The 17,984-nt window shown below is 49.5% G+C and overlaps 1 protein-coding gene across 12 annotated transcripts in view; it reads left to right on the top strand.

Moving 5' to 3' along the window:
* INPP4A (inositol polyphosphate-4-phosphatase type I A) overlaps positions 1-17,984 on the top strand; it is a 131,630-nt gene that overhangs the window by 47,405 nt on the left and 66,241 nt on the right. The window contains exon 1 of one of the 12 annotated variants that reach the window (XM_044378533.3): positions 6,433-6,576. The exons of the other annotated variants lie outside the window; for them this stretch is intronic. The gene's annotated coding sequence lies outside the window, so the exon portion shown is untranslated. Of the gene's footprint in view, positions 1-6,432; positions 6,577-17,984 lie in introns of those variants that run through there. 12 annotated transcript variants of the gene reach the window in all.

Raw genomic sequence — 17,984 nt, 5'->3', positions numbered from 1 at the left:
AGGGCGGAGGCTGAATTCCGGAAGAGTCAAGCCTGGAAGATCAAAGGCTCCTGTCCCCACCCAGCACTCTGTTCATAAAATGGGTGTGTCACTCTGAGAGAAGTGGGCCACTATCCTTGACCCCAGCTCCAGGGCAGTGACTCAGAAAGGAGGAAAGAGGTAGGCCATAAGAACAGAAAGCTCTGAGGCTCTCCCCAAAGGTACTGAATTTATTTATAACAAAGTGTGGGGAGGTTCAGACCTAACTACTGTCAAAAACAAGGAGATTTGGGTGGTAAGCGAGTAATAAGAAGCTGGGGGCTTCCTGAGAGCAAGTGTTGAAACTCTGGGCTAGAGACAACCAGGGGAAGAGACAACTAGGAAGAACCTTCCTGGGCTCAGAACAGACCTAACACTGATATCAAAAGTTACCCCTTCAAAAAGGCCTACATTTAATTGGATCAGGCTGTGCAGCAATTGATGCCCCAGAACATTGTTGAAAGCAGTAGAACAACCAACCAGCAATTCATGGAGCCTAACCGCTGGGTGTGATAACATCAGAGGCAGGCAACCTAAAAAGCAGGCCACCAGGAAAGAGAAGAAGAGAGCTCTGATAAAACCATTGTCCTCCCAGGGAGGCTATCCGCCCCCCCCCCCCCCCCCAAGAAACCACTGTAGGCTGCACTCTGCCAGAGGCAGGGACAGACTTCGCTAAACTAGTCCAGCCTACTCACTGGAAGAATAAACAAATGAAAACAAGCCTCTGGGGAGGAGAAGATCAGCATTGAGAGCTGCTGCAATATATTTAAAAGGTGGAGCTTTCAAGAAAAAAGGATAAGACATGCAAAGAAATAGGAACGTGTGAGATGGGATTTTAGTAAAGTGACAGAAACTTTGTGGGAGAGGGCTGAGATGTTGGGTTTAACAGACCAAGACTTCAAAGCAGCCATGATAAATAATGATAAATATATTCAGAGAACTAAAGGAACATGCCTAATGAAGTAAAGACTGATATGATGACAACATCTGACCAATAAGAATGAATCAGTAAAGAGCTAGAAAGTATAAAAATGAACCAAATGGTTGGGGTGCCTGGCTGGCTCAGTCAATAGAGCATCTGACTCTTGACCTCAGGGTGGTGAGTTCAAGCCCCATGTTGGGCATGAAGCCTACTTAAAAACAACAACAGAACCAAATGGAAATTCTGGAGCTGAACAGTAAAGTAACTGGTATGAAGAATTCACTAGAGGGCCACAGCACTAGATGTTTACCAACAGAAGATAGAATTAATAAACCTGAAGATAGAGTGGTAGAGATTATGCATTTCATTTTTTAAAAAATTTACTTGAGTTTAATAGAGAGCAAGTGAGCATGAGTGGGGGGAGGGGCAGGGAGAGAGAATCTTCAAGCCGACTCCCTGCTGAGTACGAAGGCCAACATGGGGCTCGATCCCACGACCCTGAGATCACAGTCTGAGCCGAAACCAAGAGTCCGATGCTTAGCTGACTGAGCCACCCAGGCAGGCACCTTGAGATTATGCATTTCAAATGATGGTCATGGGGGGAGTGAAGAAAACAAACAGAGCTTCAGAGAAATTTGGGATATCATTAAACACACCAACGTACATACAAGTGCCAGCAGGCGAGGAGAACGGAACAGAAAAAAAATATGAGAAGAAAAAATGTCTGAAAACTTCCCAAATTTGATGAAAAACAATCTACACATTTAAGAAACATAGGAAACTCCAGGAGCATAAATACAAAGAAGTTCACATCCAAGCACATGGTAGTAAAAGGTGGCGAGAGAGGAAATCTTGAAAGCAGCAAGGGAAAAATGACTGAGATTGTAGCAGAGAATCCCAGTAAGCCGAACAGTGGACCTCTCCTAGAAACAATGGGGCGAGGTGGAGATGGAGAGGACAGTGGGGTGGCATAGTCAATGTCCTGAAAGGAAAAACCCCGCCAACCAAGGACCTTATATCCTGCAAAACTCCCTCTCAGTGGAGAAGGTGAAAGATGTTCTAAAATTAAAACAAAAACAAAAAAGAATTTGTTGTCAGCAGGCCTGCCTTACAGGACGTTTAGAGGAAGTTCTTGCTGACAGCAAATGACCACAGATGATTATTCAGACCATATGAGAAGACGGAGAGTGCCAGTATTGGTTATTATATGATTCTAAAAGACAGTATAAATATGTATTTCCCTCCCCCTTTCTTCTTTTAACTGATTTAAAAAGCAATTTTATTAAATGATATGTGTATAATTGTATTGTTGGGAATCTAACATTTAGAGAAGTAATGTATTTGGCAATAATAGCATAAAGGAGGCAAATGGGAGCAAAGCTTTCTTGGAGTAAGGAAATTACACTCGTTAGGGAACTTGAATCCACAGGATAAATGAAAGAGAACCAGAAATAGTAAATAAGAAGGTTAATATAACAGACTGTGTAAATATATACTTGCTTCCCTTCTCTCAGCATCTTTAAAGACTTTTTATCTTATTTTATTTTTGAAAGAGAGAGAGCCTGCACATGTGAGTGGGGGTGGGGAAGGGGCAGAGAGAGAAGTAGAGAGAATCCCAAGCAGGTTCCACACTCAGCACAGAGCCTGACATCAGGCAAAATCCCACGACCCTGAGATCATGACCTGAGCCGAAATCAAGAGTTAAATGCCTAACTGACTGAGCCACCCCGGTGCCCCTCGGTTTCTTTAAAAACATGAAGTTATATAAAGAAATAAAGACAATATATTTTTGGGTTTCTAATATATATAGATAATGATATGTGTAACAACAATTGAATAAAAAGGAAAAGGGGCTGGAACTACATAGGAGGAATGTTTCCATGTCTCACTGGAATTGCATGGATAAAGTAATTAAAGGTTCCACTAGAAAATATTATCGCTTAATGCAAAGGAAAGCAATAAAAGAGGAAGAGAGGAACAAAAAAGACAGAGGTCTATGCTCTTGCCACCTTCAGATGGTTTTTATTATACAGGTATAAACTATATATTTGAGTTTGACTTTCGTTAATTCTGAGTGAAAAGAAACTTTATCATCTTCTCTGGATAGAGCCCTCACGTGGCTTTGGTTTATTCTGGGTCTTTTTGTCCAAGATATATTTTAAATGTTGCATTCAGGGTACGTACAGGCCTGAGCTGGAGGCTGTAAAGATAAGGGGAGCAGCTGTGGAGTGAGGGAGAAGGTTGGGGCCCGGAGTTTACAGTCTGGGGTTGGGGTGTCCTGGCTCTGGTGGTGTCTGGTGTTGTGACCTTGAACTGGTTGCTTTTCCATCTGGTATGTGCTCGACCGCCCATCCGCATCCCAGCAGGTCAGTGGTGGGGAGGGGAGCCAGGGAATGCGGGTTCTCTGCTTCCGTGTGAGGGCACTGTGCCTCCTGCAAGCAGAAAGGCGGGGTTGTTTTATGACCTCTGGTCCTTGACCTCTTACTGGCAACAGCCACCAACTCAGATGCTGGACGTGGGCGTGGCATTAGATGAGAGGATGCCAGGTACAATCTGTAAGGTGTGCTCTTATGGACTAAATTGTCCCCCCGCCCCCATCATCTGTTGAAGTCCTGACCCCCCATGTGACTCTATTTGGACATAGCCTCGCAAAAGAGGTAGTTAAGGTTAAATGAGGTCCCAGGGGCAGGGCCCTCATCCAATACAACTGGTGTCCTTCGAAGAAGAAGAAGAGACGCCAGGGAGGGGCACACAAATGAAAGGCCACGAGAGGACCCAGCCAGAAGACAGCCATCTGCACGCTCTGGAGAGAGAGGCCTCAGGAGACACCAGCCTGCTGGCACCCTAGTTTTGGACCTCCAGTCCTCAGGACCGTGAGAACTCACGATTTCTGTTGTGTAAGCCCCCCCCCCCCCCGTGTGTGCTGTTTTGTTACGGCAGCTGAAACAGCCTAACACCTGTCTCCTGTGTTCTTTCTCGATACCCACCAGCACTGCTGCCGAGTTCTGCCCCACTGAGGAACTGGGAAAGCAGTCCCTCTCAGAGTCATAAACACCTAAGCAGGAAAGATAATTACAAACGAGAAGGCTGTTCTGGACGTTGTTTTCTCTCTGTCCTCCTTCTGTTTAATGATCAGCTGGGTGACAGAAGCCATCTAAGCGGGGCTGGCCGCCCGCCAGAGGGAGCGGTGGGTCTGGCTGGTGAGCACCGTGATCAGCGTGAGCCCGGCAAGGCCGGGTTGGCATTGGAGTTTGATCCCTCCCTGTTTTCCCCCTAAAACAGTGGTGGTGGATAATCGCAGGGTATTTTTAGAACTGCTTTGCAGCTTCTCTGTGCAAACCTTTCCCTGGGTACATGATTTAATCCTCTCATCCAGCCTTGTTTAAGATCTACAGAGTGCTATATTTATTTGACTTTATTTGAAATTTCCGAGCTTTTCAGAATGTTGCTCCAAGAAGTCTGATGCCTACAGAACTCTAGAACTTATGCCTTAAAAGGCTTCTCTACTGATATGTTTGTAGGCATTCTTATGACTTCTCTCTCCCCTTTTTTTCTAGACCATCTAGGGCAGGGCAGCTAAAAACCCCCTTGGAATTAGTGCCAGGAAGTCAGTCAGACTTCCTTTTCTTTCTTTTCTTTTCTTTTCTTTTTTCTTTTCTTTCTTTCTTTCTTTCTTTCTTTCTTTCTTTCTTTCTTTCTTTCTTTCTTTCTTTCCCTCTCTCTCTCTCTCTTTCTTTCAATAAGCTTTGTTTTTTAGAGCAGTTTTAGATTCATAGCACAGTTGAACACTAAGTACAGAGAGTCCTCATACACCTCCGTCTCCATACAGTCTTTTGATGGTGCCCTTGGGATCTTCCAAGGACAGTAGGGGAAGACTGTCCTTTCTAGAGAAGCAGTAAGTTTCTCGGCTACATCAGTGACTTTCGCGATCAGGTGGAGGGGAAGGGTGACAGTCTGCCCTCCTCAGTCTTTCACTTGAATGGGACTTGGGCCTGGCACCCAGCAGAGTGTCACCGTGTCTACTGCAGGCCCAGTGGAGCCACAACGAGATGCCCTTGGCAGGCCCAGATCTAATTCTTGGGGAAGCCTTCCTGCTCCTCACCACCTCAGGCTGTCCCGTTCTCTAGAGAGAGTGTGCTATTTAAAGATTTAAATCCTGACTGCTATCTTTTCAAAGCATTTTTTGCCTTTGTATCTCATCTGACCCTTAGCAAGGCTTTGTGTCACTTCAGTTTGACTTAGTAACTTCTGGTCTACAAAGCCTTCACACACACGCTTTCTCAGTCGAGACTGGCAACAAACCTCTACGGTGGGACTGTCTCCTCAGCCTAATGACAGGGGACACGGGCTTAGAGTCAAGCCTTCCCACTGTGAAGTAGCTGGATGGTGGCTGGGGATGGAGATGGGGTGCTGTGTTCCATTCAGTCTGCTCTAGGCCCCGTGCCCTGACGGGGGCACGTCTGTCCCTGGAGGGAGGGATGGATGCAAGCCTTATGTCTGAATAATTCAATCTGGTGTGTGTGTGTGTGTGTGTGTGTGTGTGTGTGTGTATTCAAATATTCAAATATCACATGTCATAAATTTAAAGAAATTAAAGAAAATTTCTTTCTTATTCAAAGAAAAATCTGTGACCACCAGTACAAGGTCACAGAAGTCATGACCCCCGTGTGCCTGCCGTTGGGAAATACCACAGTATCTGTGCTAACTCCGCCAGATGACCACAGTGGAAACCAGAGTCCTGCTGTCCGCCCTGGGCTTGCTGGTTAAACTCAGAATGTCCACACCGAGACAGGGAGTAATGCTTCCCTGTGGCCGAGACAGGCTTCGTTGTGAGGAGCAAATGACAGAGCAGAATAAACACAATTCAGACCATTTTGGGCACTCTAGAAGTGTCGGATAGTAAATGGGGGATAAGGGGTAGGAAGGAGGGGCCGCATCTGGCAGGGGGGACACCAAAGTGCCCACAGTTTGTGATCCAGAGATCCGATAGCCGCATGGTATTCTGAAAAGATGTGAGTGTTGTGAGTGTGTTCACACCTGCCCGTTGGGTGTGCCTCTGGCCCCTTTATGAGCCCAGTCCTCATTGACCCCTAGTGATGGGCTGGATGAGCATTCTGGGAGTGTTAGGTGATGCCTGTCTGGGCCTGGCTGAGTTCTCCAGACGAGAACATTGCATCTGGTGGAGGCGAACCACCCTGGCTCTCCTGTCAGCTCCCTGGCCTGCACCAAGGGAGGCAGGGCCCGAAGCTGGCTGGCAAGAGGGTTTGAGGTGGCTTGGAAGATGTATGTGCTATGTGCTAGCTTCCAGTTTTTAGTTTTTCTACAGATCTCTTCTAGTGCTAGATGGGAGCAATTCTAGAAAGTAAATTTTGAAGGCACATTTTCCCCTGATCTCTCTATTACCTGACTGCCAAGAATGTTTAAAAAAAAATGTGAAAGCACAAGTAGAGATTTTAATTAGTTTTTGTTATCACTGCTCTTGGTGATGGCAATTTTACGTATGCTATATGACAGGGAGCCATTTTATGGGGGCCTTTGTTCTGAATGTGTTCTCCATATTTCAGGACTCAGCTGCGGATTTTGGAGAAAAAGAAAATAATGGCAAAAGGACCTTGCTCTTGCAGATGGCCCAACTGGTTAGCATCCTCTTTCTAAAGAAAAGCACAACCAGCTTGGGAATCTCTCTGGAACCAGCTGTCTCACCACCGTGCAGCTTAGAGTGAGGTCATCTGGGCGATCCCCCTTCAAGGCGAAAGATGGCCCTGGTGTAAGGTCTTTGCGATGGACCTGAATTGCTTGGCCTCTTCAGTTACCAAGTGGTGTTAGCTCCTTTTGTGGTTGTTGGTGTCCCTTGGGTTTTCTTTTATTTACAGAATTGAACAGTGCTTCCTTCCAGCTAGTGGCCTGTCCTGGCTTTAGGTTTAATTGTTATGATGGCTGAGTGACCTGTGGAACCCCTGGAGACCTGCCAAGACAGGAGAGTTGTTTCTCAAGTGTCGATTGTAGGTGTCGCCCATCCATTCTATGCAGGTGCCATCTCGGCCCCGCCCTACCTGATAAACTAGAGGTTTGTTTTCAAAAGCCCAGTAGGAGAGTTTAAGAAAGTACCAAGATTTCTCCAGTTTATTTGAACAATTAGAATTCTAGAAAGTTCTTCATGCCTACTAGCTGAAGCCCAGCTCTGTGGTCTAGTATTACTGGCTCCCTGCAGTTGACCCTGCCTGGCTCACCAGTCTGTTCTCTCTGTCCATTAGAATGCTGGGCTTCCCTGTTCCCTGAATTAATTGTCCTTGAGCATGCCTGTGCCTTTTAAAGTCAGATATGTCCACACTGTGTCTGGATCATCTTTGACCAGACTTGCCTCCCTCACAGCCTAGGGCGTGCATTTTATTTTGTCTTGTCTGAATGCCTTACTCCTTTGTTACACGGTTGGGTCACTTCTGACTCACCTGTGTGTCCCCTCTAAGTGTCTGGCTTGGCACCTCTTGAATGAATGAATGAACAACTGCAGTTCCAGGTTGCAGGCTCCCACGAACTCTCCTGTCAGCGTGTTGTGGGCCATTGGCGGGCCAGGCATGCCAGCTGAGCACAGAAGCCTGCCCAGAGCTGCTCTGTCCTCTGCCCCCTGGTCCCTCCTCTGTTGGTCTGATCGTCACTGGTGGTTGGGAAGATGTGCCATGGCAGGTGCTATTGAGCTACTGAGCACAAGGACACCAGGTGTCAGTAGGCGTGTCTTCCTGCCCAGCTGAGCTCACTTACCCGCTTTGAGCACTGCCTGAGAAATGCCTGGGTCTCAGAGTCACTGCTTGTGGCTCTCTCTTTAAAATTGCTTTTCTTGGGTTTTCATCATTCCTGCCACCCTCAGCTTTGCAATAAGAGCTGTGACCAGGCTGCCATGGGAGAGGGTGTAGAAGGCCTCCTGTGAGGGCCCTCTTTACCCTGGTCAGGCACGCTCCAGGCCACACTTTGAGGAGCTACCTGTGAAGGGGAAGAACTGATTAGTGAGGGAACTCTCCCCACCTCCGCTGACTGGGAGGCAGTCTTGGGGAGGGATCCTGACTTCTCCAGCTTTGGCCCTGCGCTCTCGTCCTTGCACAGATGCATGGGAGAAATACGTGAAAGAAAGGACTCTTTTTGGTGCCAGATTAGCTTCCAGCTGGTCCACCAAAGAGCTGGTTTCCCTGTCTCAATCCTACCATGTCACATCCTCAGGGAAAACACACACACACGCACACACACACACACACACACACAAAATCCCACAACCACCAAGAAACCCAAACCAACCAAATAACACGACTGTGTAGCGGAAGCTATAAAAAGTGTGTGCCACTTGTTTCCAAGGTATGTAGAAGACTGAGACTTCCTCCCTAATTTTGGTTTGTTGGTGCAGAAGCTAAAATCAGCCTGGTTGGGTGCTGCCCACTTGGAGGCCCTGGGCAAGTCATCCTCAGTCTCCTGGCTTATTGCCTTGTTCCAGAAATAACTTTGTCTTCCCGGCATTTCATTGATTGTGGTTGTTGCTTCACATTTATAGCCCTTTATGGAATTTGTGGCTACTCAGAAAGTTTTCTATTCTCTCTTGAAGCCAACCTTGACACTTCTGAATTAGAAAACAAGCTTTCCTAGTGGTTATAGCAATAAACTGAATCCATTCAACTCCAGTCATCTGAAACACATTGGAACTTTGAAATTACTGTCCATCCTGCTCTGTCAACGGTCTAGAAGGAAATAATGTTTTTGGAGTGAGCCTGTAAGTAAGTGCCTCTTCGGGCCCATGTACCAGCCTGCTAAAGGTGCTGGAGTGAGGGTGGTGAAGGGTTCAGCAGGACCCAGGGGGCGGCACTGGGGCGGCGTGGGTGTGGCTGGATTGGAAGCTCTGCATGGGGATGCGGGCGTAGATGCCTGAATTTGAAATAAACTGTAGCTATCATATTAGATAAGCCCTAGGAACTAAATCTTCCTTTGTTTTCCCAAAGCTCCACTAGCATTGGCATGGAGTTTTGAAAGTTGCCTGGGTATTTGGTTCTAGTAAACAGAACCAAAGCCTGGTTTCATGGTTGCTCACTGAACTGGCATAATCGCAGAGCTTCCCATTCTGAAAAGGCTCAGGCAGCATCAGGCCTGGACCTCACTAACCTCTCTGGGAGCTGGTGTGGGTGCCAGCCTTCCCTTCCAAGAGTGCATTTTGCTGTTAGGTTAACAAAAAGTACCAGCAAAGGGGCGCCTCGGTGGCTCAGTCAGTTGAGTGTCCGACTCTTAATTTTGGCTCAGGTCATGATCTCAGGGTCCTGAGATCGAGCCCCATGTCAGGCTTTGCTCTCAGCAGGGAGTCTGCTTGAGATTGTGTCTCCCTCTGCCCCGCCCCCCCCCCCCCCCCCCCCCCGCATCCTCTCTCTCTCTGTCTCTCTCAAATAAATACATCTTTAAAGAAAAAAAAAGTATGAGCGGGTGTTTGGGACTGTAGGCTCTCCCAAGTAGGCTCACCTTGGTCAGGGCCTGTGTCTCCCCACATGGGGCCTGCCATTTTTATGTGTCCAGCCACTGTCTGAGTGGTGAACTGGTTCACTTTCCCTGCACTGCTTCCGTTGACAAACCTCAAAGAGGACGTGGGAGTTTTTGTAAGGAGAGGGAGGATGCATGTTTTATTCTTGAATTGTGGAGTGTATGTCAGCAGTGTGAGCCGGGGACAGTGCGTTAACTATTTCCCAAAGCCCCTTGACATATTCTTCACTTACTAAACCAGGATATTCTACAGGGAAAGAAGAAAACCTGTTGGGAACAGTAAAGAGACAGAAATTACAGAAAACCACAGTAGTTGTACGAAACGAGCAGAGGAACCCCTGCTAATCGGGTTAACATGTCTACCAGAGAAACTAGGTCTTGAGTCATGACTTGCTGGTTCAGGGGTTCCCATTCTACTTTTCTGTTGAAACATACCACAGTATTTACGCAAGTCCTGTCTCCACCATCAGAAATACAGGACATTGCATACGTATATTTTTTTTACTTTAGTATTAGTGTTGTTGGCCAGATTTTGTCTTTTTACCCCATTCATAAAGTTTTATGTTTTTTAATTTTAATTTGCTCCTCCCCCCCAGTTTTGTGGCTTTTAAAATTTATTTTGAAATATTTTAACAAAATATTGGTAATATTTTTTTCGAAGTACTTAATTTCAGCTTATGAAAAGGAAATCAAACATGAATGATGCAAGACAAGGAGTCACCCCCATCCTGAAGTTCTCTCTTGTGCCTTCTCTAGAAAGGTCCATTTCCTCTCCAGCCTGTAGTGGGTTTTTTTGTTTTGTTTTGTTTTTTGTGGTTTTTTTTTTGGGGGGGGGGAGCAAGTGCGTTGATTTTATTTTATTTGTTTTTTTTAATAATAATTTTTTATAATGTTAGTCACCATACAGTACATCCTTAGTTTTTGATGTAGTGTTCCATGATTCATTATTTGCGTATAACACCCAGTGCACCATGCAATATGTGCCCTCCTTAATACCCATCACCGGCCTATCCCAGTCCCCCACCCCCCTCCCCTCTGAAACCCTCAGTTTGTTTCCCAGACTCCATAGTCTCTCATGGTTCATTCCCCCTTCTGTTTACCCCCCCTTCCTTTTTCTACCGATCTTCCTGCTATTTCTTATGTTCCATAAATGAGTGAAACCATATGATAATTGTCTTTCTCTGCTTGACTTATTTCACTTAACATAATCTCCTCTAGTCCCGTCCATGTTGCTGCAAATGTTGGGTAATCGTTCTTTCTGATGGCTGAGTAATATTCCATTGTATATATGGACCACATCTTCTTAATATTGCTCAACATGAAGGCTGGAAGTCGGGTCAGAGACTGTGACCAGAGGGGCCTTGGAAAGACTGCGGGTGGGGACGGAAAGGGAAAGATTGGTTCTTGTGTCTTGGATCTGGACTGTTTTCTTCCAGGGGGGTCCCGATAAAGGGTGAGGGAAGAAAGTAATATTCTAATAAACATTGTGGAATGAAAATAATATATGTAAAAGTGCTTAAAAATGAGGAACTAGCCAAGGCAAAAGATTATGCCTTTACCTGCCTCTGGTCTGTAGATTGCATTAATGTGCTCTGCAGGCTGTTGTGCCTTGTCAGGAAGAGTGCAGGACAGCTAAGGGTTGATTCTGGTCCTGTCCAGTCCTGACCTCGCTCCGGAGCTTGTGACCTTGAAGAAGCCTGGCTTCCACCCCACACCTCCCCCCCGCCCCGCCCCGTGGGCCTGGCGTTGGTCTGTCCAGCAGCAAACTTGGCAGGGAGGCATGAGGAGGACTGCGGGAACCAGGGGGCACGAGAGGCACCTGCCAGTGGAGTTGCTGCTCGTGCTCACACATCTGCCCGTGACGTCTTCTACCTGAGGAATCTCTGGGCAAGGTGAGGCAGGTGAATGGCCAGATGGCATCTCAGGCTGGGCAGTTCTCCGTCTCCTTTCTTGACCTTCTCCTGCTAGCTGGAAACGTGATGAGAAACTCCAGTGGGCAGCAGACACTGATCACGTCCCCGGAGGAGCAGAAGGCTTCGAACAGACTGAAGGGAGGGAAGACAGACGGGGCTCAGATGGTGCTCTTCACACAGGGAAGTGTCACAGCCACCATCTTGTTTTCCACCTTCCGTGGCCCCATAGTGGGAGCCCTCCACCGTGGAGACTCGAGGAAGGTGACCAGCGGCCTCGGTCTTGCATTTTTCCACAGTGAACCGTAGAACTGCGACTTGCACTTTTTTCCTGTAACTCTCTTGATGTCATGCGAAAGAGCAAAACAACATGTCCTGCCGTCTGGGACCCTGAGACTCCTTGTTCCCAGTCCAGGGAGGTGTCACCCCATCTTGCCTCCCCTGCCGTGCTCGGCAGCTCATTTCTGGGGAATGGTGGCTGCTGGCCACTGTTATTTTGACCACATGGCTGCTGGGGGGACATAGTGGCCTTTGTGGGCATTTCTGGCTCAGGTCAGGCAGGAGTAAGGTGGAAGGGGTGGCAGGAGAGGCCTTCTGGATTCCTTCAGCGTTATATTTGTGTGATGGTTTCTGTGCCATGGCCCCACCTGCCACCTATATTATGAGAAACATGAGTTCATTTATGTACAGGTCTTGTAGTTAATTTAAGATATCTTTTAGTTTTATAGTAGTTGAAGAGCTCCAAGAGGAAAGAGTTAATACCTAATTTTATGTTTATGTTCTCTATTTTAAACAGTATGAAAAACATTTACTTAACAGTGGGAGTTCTTTGACTTTTTTAAGTTTGAGGAACTTGCTACAGGGTCTCTGCATTTGGATCGTGAAAGTTGTGGTGAGTTGTGAGGATTCTCTCCAGCCTCCCCTCTCCCCTACTTTGTGGGGGTTCTCCCACCGAACTCATGGGTCTCATGGGAGCACTGATGCTACAGTGTGACCCCAGCCCTCTGGCCTGGGGGCACCTGGCCCAAGCTATACCTTTGGATTGCCTTCCCCAGAATGAGCTGCACTGGAGATCGGGAGAGAGTCTGTGTATTCAGCCTCTTCAACAGCCAGACCTGGAGAGTAAAGTTGGGGGCTGTTGGCTGCCTTGACATCACCATGAGCACAGGTTCATTTTCCGAGAAGCAGAGAATGACAGGAGTCAACAGAGGAGAGCCCAGAAGAATTGTCTCTGCTGCTGACATTGGGGTCCTTGGGCCAGCTCAGCCACATTCCTGTTCAAGTTTCATAAGTCAGCCCCAAAGCTTTATGACAAATGTGCCTTTCTGCTGAAACTCATCTGAATTGGGTTCTTCGGGCTGCAGCCCAGGTGTCCTGGCTGTTTTGGCCACTACCAGAACCTGCCCTCACCATGATGGCGTCTTCACCGAATCCCCAGGGACTGGGGGGGATGGGCTGAATGGACATACTGTCAGGGCGAGGCAGAGGGAGTGCTCCAGCTGGGGTGTAAGCCACCGCCCCAGGAGGGCACACCCTCTTTGCGCTATGATACCGAAAAACCTTGAGCAGCTGTGGCCACGCCCCCCAGTACTCCCTTGGCTAAAAGGACAGACCCCTCCCAAAGGGGAGGGAGGAGAGAAGCAGAGTGTGGGGTGGCATCTGCCCTGGTGGCTGACGAAAGTCAGGGCCCAGCTTCCAGGTGGTCAGCTCTAGTGGGCGGAGAGGTAGAAGCAGGCGCCAGGCCAGACCTTACAGCCTCGAGTTTGGATGGAAAAAGAAAAGGGAAGAGAAAGAACTGTCTCAGGCGGTGAATGGGCCACACCCAGCCGAACGCTGGGGCTCAGGGCCCCTACCCAGCCCTAGAGGATCCAGAGAATTCTGTTCTAGCTGCATCTCCTGGAAGCGAGCTTTGAGTAAGTGCCCTGGGTGAGGGGGGGCATCTGGGTCTGAGATGATACCTTCCTTCCTCAGCCGGTAGGTCTGTTGCAGACCTCCAGTCAGAGTGACGCTGACCCCCAGGGAAGCTGTTGTCCTCATCTCTTTGGCCCTTGGTCCTCTGGGAACTGCATGTCTTCTTTGACAGTGGGAGCTGATAGATACTGGATACAGTCCTTTTACTCACCTGTTTGGAAATTTCTCTGGCACTCCCGAGAGGCCTTCCTGGCCGACATACTGGCGAACTTTCAGAGGGCTTTTTGTGGGCTTTTTAAGGGCTTTTTAAGGGCTAATTATGTGAGGGCTTCGAGTGGCCATGTTGACAATGGAGCAAGACGTGAGACTTGTCAAAGTCCTGGACATTTCTAGGAGAGAGAAGAATACATTGACACTGGCGGGCATTGTCTCCAGTTCTAGACAGGCGGCTCTTACAATAGACTGCAGTGCTCAGTGCAGTGCTTTCATTATCTTTGCTTGTGCTGCTCTGGGAAACTTGTGTGACAATCCAATGACAGTCGAAGCCCGGCGCGTGGGAGTGAGAGGACTGAGTCAACACTGGGTCGATTCTCACCGAGAAAGAGCCTCCAGAATCCCTGGTTCTGGCACCTGGGGCACCCCTGCCAGTAAAGAAGCGGGGGTGGGGAACAGCAGGCCAGCCCTTCACACAGGGAGGGTTGGGGAAGATGTTTCACCAGCACCAGTGTGGCCCTCAGATTGTCTCCCATTCAGGTTTTTGTTGCAATTCTGGTCATGTATTTCCTGACCAAGTCCCCTTGTTCATCTTTGTATCCCTAAGGCCTGGTCCATGAGAGACCCTCACTGTTGTTGAAGAGATTGTCCGTTTATAGAGGAGAAGCAGCATGAGGTGTAGAAGGACAAAAAGTAGGTGCTTAACCAAAGTGGCTTAAGTGTGTGGTGTGGGAGGGCTCAGAACAGCAGAGGCCGCCAGAGGATCCCCTCCCTTTCTGCAGCTGCTGCCTGCACGTCCCCCCACGTAGCACTGGCTTATTGGTAGCACGTCTCTCGTCTCTCTCATCTCCTGGATGTGAGCCCTCAGACCCAGGGTTTGCACCCATGTTGCGCAGCACCAACACTTCTAAGCACATTTTCAGGGTGACTTATTTTCAGCTAGTTCCTACAGAAAATCCCCCAAAGGTCATGGCTTACACATGAGCCACAAGTCTGTTTTAAACCGATCTGTCCCAGAGACCTCCTGGAGAGGCTGGTTTTTAGGAAGGACATACAGAAGGTGAGGGACTTGCCCTCTGATGGCTTCTAAGGAAGAGGGGTCTCTAAGAGGGTGGCTGGCCCAGGAGGTCTAAACAGCAAGGAAGCCAAGGGGAGCCAGATGAAGACACTGGCAGAAGGATTCATGGCCTGGGCAGTGCCAGGTAGGGACAGAGTGGGGGCTGCAGGGGGACTGTCAGAAGCCGGGCCGTGGGGCAGGGGTGCTGAGGGCTGCGGTCTGGATCTGTGGGGAAGGTAGTGGGTGTGGGGTGTGAGAGGCAGAGTAGTTCAGGAGCCTGCACTGATTCTGTTTCTCGGCAGGAGCAGTGGAAGGATGGTGCTGCCGTTGACTGAGATGGGAAGACTGGGGGGCTGAAGGGGAGCTGGGACAGTCTGGCTTGTCCTGCTCCTGGACACTAGCCCCTGCTGCCATGGTTGAGGCGAGTATGTGTGCACCCATCCAGGGTGCCTGACTCCTCCTGTTGGAGTCGGAGAGGTGCTTTTGAATCTGGGTTAAGGCATTGTGTTGTATCAGCTACCATATTCGTTAAACGGAGGAGGCAGGCTAGTTAATTATCTCGGGCGAACCCATTATCACTGCTGCCTGTTCTGTGTCACCAGCCGAGAACAGGGCTTGGGGCCATGGGAAGCTGGAGAGAAAAGGTGGGAGCGGGCGCTGGGTAGGGTAGGTTGTGCCTGCAGGTGAGAAGATACAGCAGTGGCGCTCGGTCTCCTCTGGCCTGACTCTGAGGCGTCGGTGTCCTGCCCTTGGCCGCCGGCTGCACTGGGGAGGTGTCCCAGCACGCTCACTGATGAGGTGGTGTTCTTCAAGTTGGAGACTTACACACACTGGACCTCTCTCCTGGGTCCAAGGCTCTGTGCTTGGCCCAGGGAGTGAGAAGTAGGAGAGGGTTGGGTCCCGGACTCAGAAGGGGAAGGAGGAAGCAGGTCTCCACAGAAGGAGGACTGTGGTGGTTGCTGCCCCTCAGCACAGGAGCCTAATGGGTGTCCAGCCCCGATGCACAGAGCAGCCACTCCTCTTCCCTGGGGGCTGGGGGGGGGGGGGCTGGAACCCTTCCATCAGCCACCTCCTCATTGACAGATGAGGAACCTGAGGCCCAGAGAGGGTGCTTTGTGAAGGTGACGAGGCTCCCAGCGGCTGACCTGGTCTGACACCGGCCACACTGCCTCCAGGAACGGGGCTCCATTCGCCCGTCCCTTCCCAACAGCAACCTTTGGGCCTAAGTGGTTTAGAAAACAAGGTGACTATAAACCGAAGCACCAGCCAAGTGCCGTGGGCCTGGGTGAAGAGTTCTGGACAGCTGGAACGCTGGGTAAAAGCGTTGGAGGGAAAGAAAGGACTTCGGGGCTCATTGGTGGCCTGTAAAAGTGCAGTGTGGGACTAGACGTGGGGGAGGGGAGGCAGAGCCCAGAAGAGAGGCTTGCATGTGTGACGCGGGTCCCTGCGCCAGGCTCCGTGTGGGCGTTTTACGTGTCTCTCTACATCTGTGCTTGCTCCTCCGGGCATCCCGGCGAGGTGGGTGTTGTTACTCCTGTGTTACAGATTGTGAAACTGAGGCTGAGGGAAGCTCGCTAGTTCTTGTCCAGTCCCCGGAGAGGAACAACACTCACTGAGCAAGTGTGCGGCCTCTTGTGCCCAGCTCTGGGCCTCTGCAGGGTTATCCAAGGGTCTAGGTTGCACAGGGCAGGTGTTGAGAGTCCTCTGTGGACCAGTGTGTCTGGGGCCTGCTGGGCTTGGGGCCAGAGCGCAGGAGGGAAGAGACAATCGCCTCCCTGTCCTCTACCCTTGTCTTCGTTCCTGGGGCATCTGGTCTTTCCTGCCAATTAATACCTGAGCCTTGGAGGCAGGCAGCATTCCTTGCTTTTTATGGTCAGGAGGCATATTTGACTTTGTTTAAAAGATTAAGATCTTTTCTAGGCAGTTGCCTTGTTTGAAAGAGAAGAAGATGAAAGATCTGTTTGCTTCCACTATCCTCATGCATTTTAGGGTGGGGAGGGGCACCGAGGGGTGGAGCATCCAACGGGTGAAAGTCCCCAAAATGGGCAAATTAAGATCAAGGAACCCTTACTGCCATTCCAGCTTGGCTTAACTCCTCCTGCCCCTGCCTGCCAGTGCCTGTCCCTCTGCTGTACTGACAGTGGCTCATCCCACCCGTCACCCCTACCTGCTCTACGCCAGCTGGCCGTCTTCTCCACGGTTCAGCACCCTCTTCCTCAGCCTTTCTCAGCAGCCTGCTCAAGTTTGTGGTATTTCGGGAAGAATGCCTTTCAGTGTGTCTCCCCACCCCAGGAGCGCGCTCCTCTGTTCACAACCATTCTGTCATTTCCTGTGCACCAAAACTTGACTCATTGCACTTAAATTTCTGGGATGTCATGTAGATGCACACATCATTCATTCATTCCAAACAGAAGCCGGAGGAGTTTTCTACTGCCATTGGCTGCTGTTCTGGAATGTTCAGAAGCCAGACCTTCCTGGTCCTTGCCCATCTGCTGAATCTTCCTTTACTGGTGACTGACCTGGTCAGATGCCTGGGAGCAGAATGTGAACTGTTTTGGTGTTGGGTTGACTCAGCCTGCCACACCAGTGCTGCCTTTGCCTAGAGGGGAGCCTCCAGCTTGCTGGTCATCCTTGCCCCTGGCCGTTCTGGAGACACTACTCCTATTCCTCTGTGCTGGCCTGGCCCGTGCCTGTTACCATAGCCACCATAACTCTGGCCCATTCAGTTTTTGTCGTGGGGAGCTGCACCCCACCCACCCTGTGCCCACCTGAGATTTGTGCCCGTGTTGTGGTGTTTGCACCCGTGCTGTTGCTGTTCTCTGATTTGCTGGGATTCAAGGAATTGGTGGCCCTGAAGCCCCAAGAGTCCCAAGGCCCCTGTTGGGTGTAGACCAGGTCTGGGTGGAGCCCTGCGTGGCCTTGATTCCCAGCTGGCTCCTATCGGAATGAGGCTGATCTTGGGTGCCCAGTGGGAGAGATGGGTCTCTTCTATCCTGGTTTGATTAGCAGCTCTGGAGCCATCTCAGAGAACTTGCTTTCTCAACATAACTCCAGCTTCCATCATAGCATGTGTCTGGGGTGGTGAGATCCAGGGCTAACTGGGCGATATTGGGGTGCGGAGGGGCTGGAGAGCTATCAGGGGACCCTGAGCCTGATGTGGAATTAGAGATGGACAAAACACTTGCCTGGCTGTGAGTTTTATTTTCATCACGACCATTTATTGGGTGCCTGGAATGTGCCAGACTTTAGTCAAGGTGATTAATGTTAGCTGCTACAACAGCCACCTTCCGAATCTCAGTGGCTTCACACAACACAGGTTATTTCTTACTCAAGTTAAACTCAGTGTAGGTCGTCTGTGGGGAAGGGATTGGGAACAGGGGCTCTGTTCTACCCAGTCTCAGGGACCTACTCTCTTTCCGCGGAGTCACCTTGGGCCTTGGAATTATTC

This window comes from Ursus arctos, unplaced genomic scaffold (assembly GCF_023065955.2).
Source record: "Ursus arctos isolate Adak ecotype North America unplaced genomic scaffold, UrsArc2.0 scaffold_8, whole genome shotgun sequence".
Taxonomy (NCBI): Eukaryota; Metazoa; Chordata; class Mammalia; order Carnivora; family Ursidae; genus Ursus; species Ursus arctos.
This window is presented reverse-complemented; position numbering and strand designations above follow the sequence as displayed.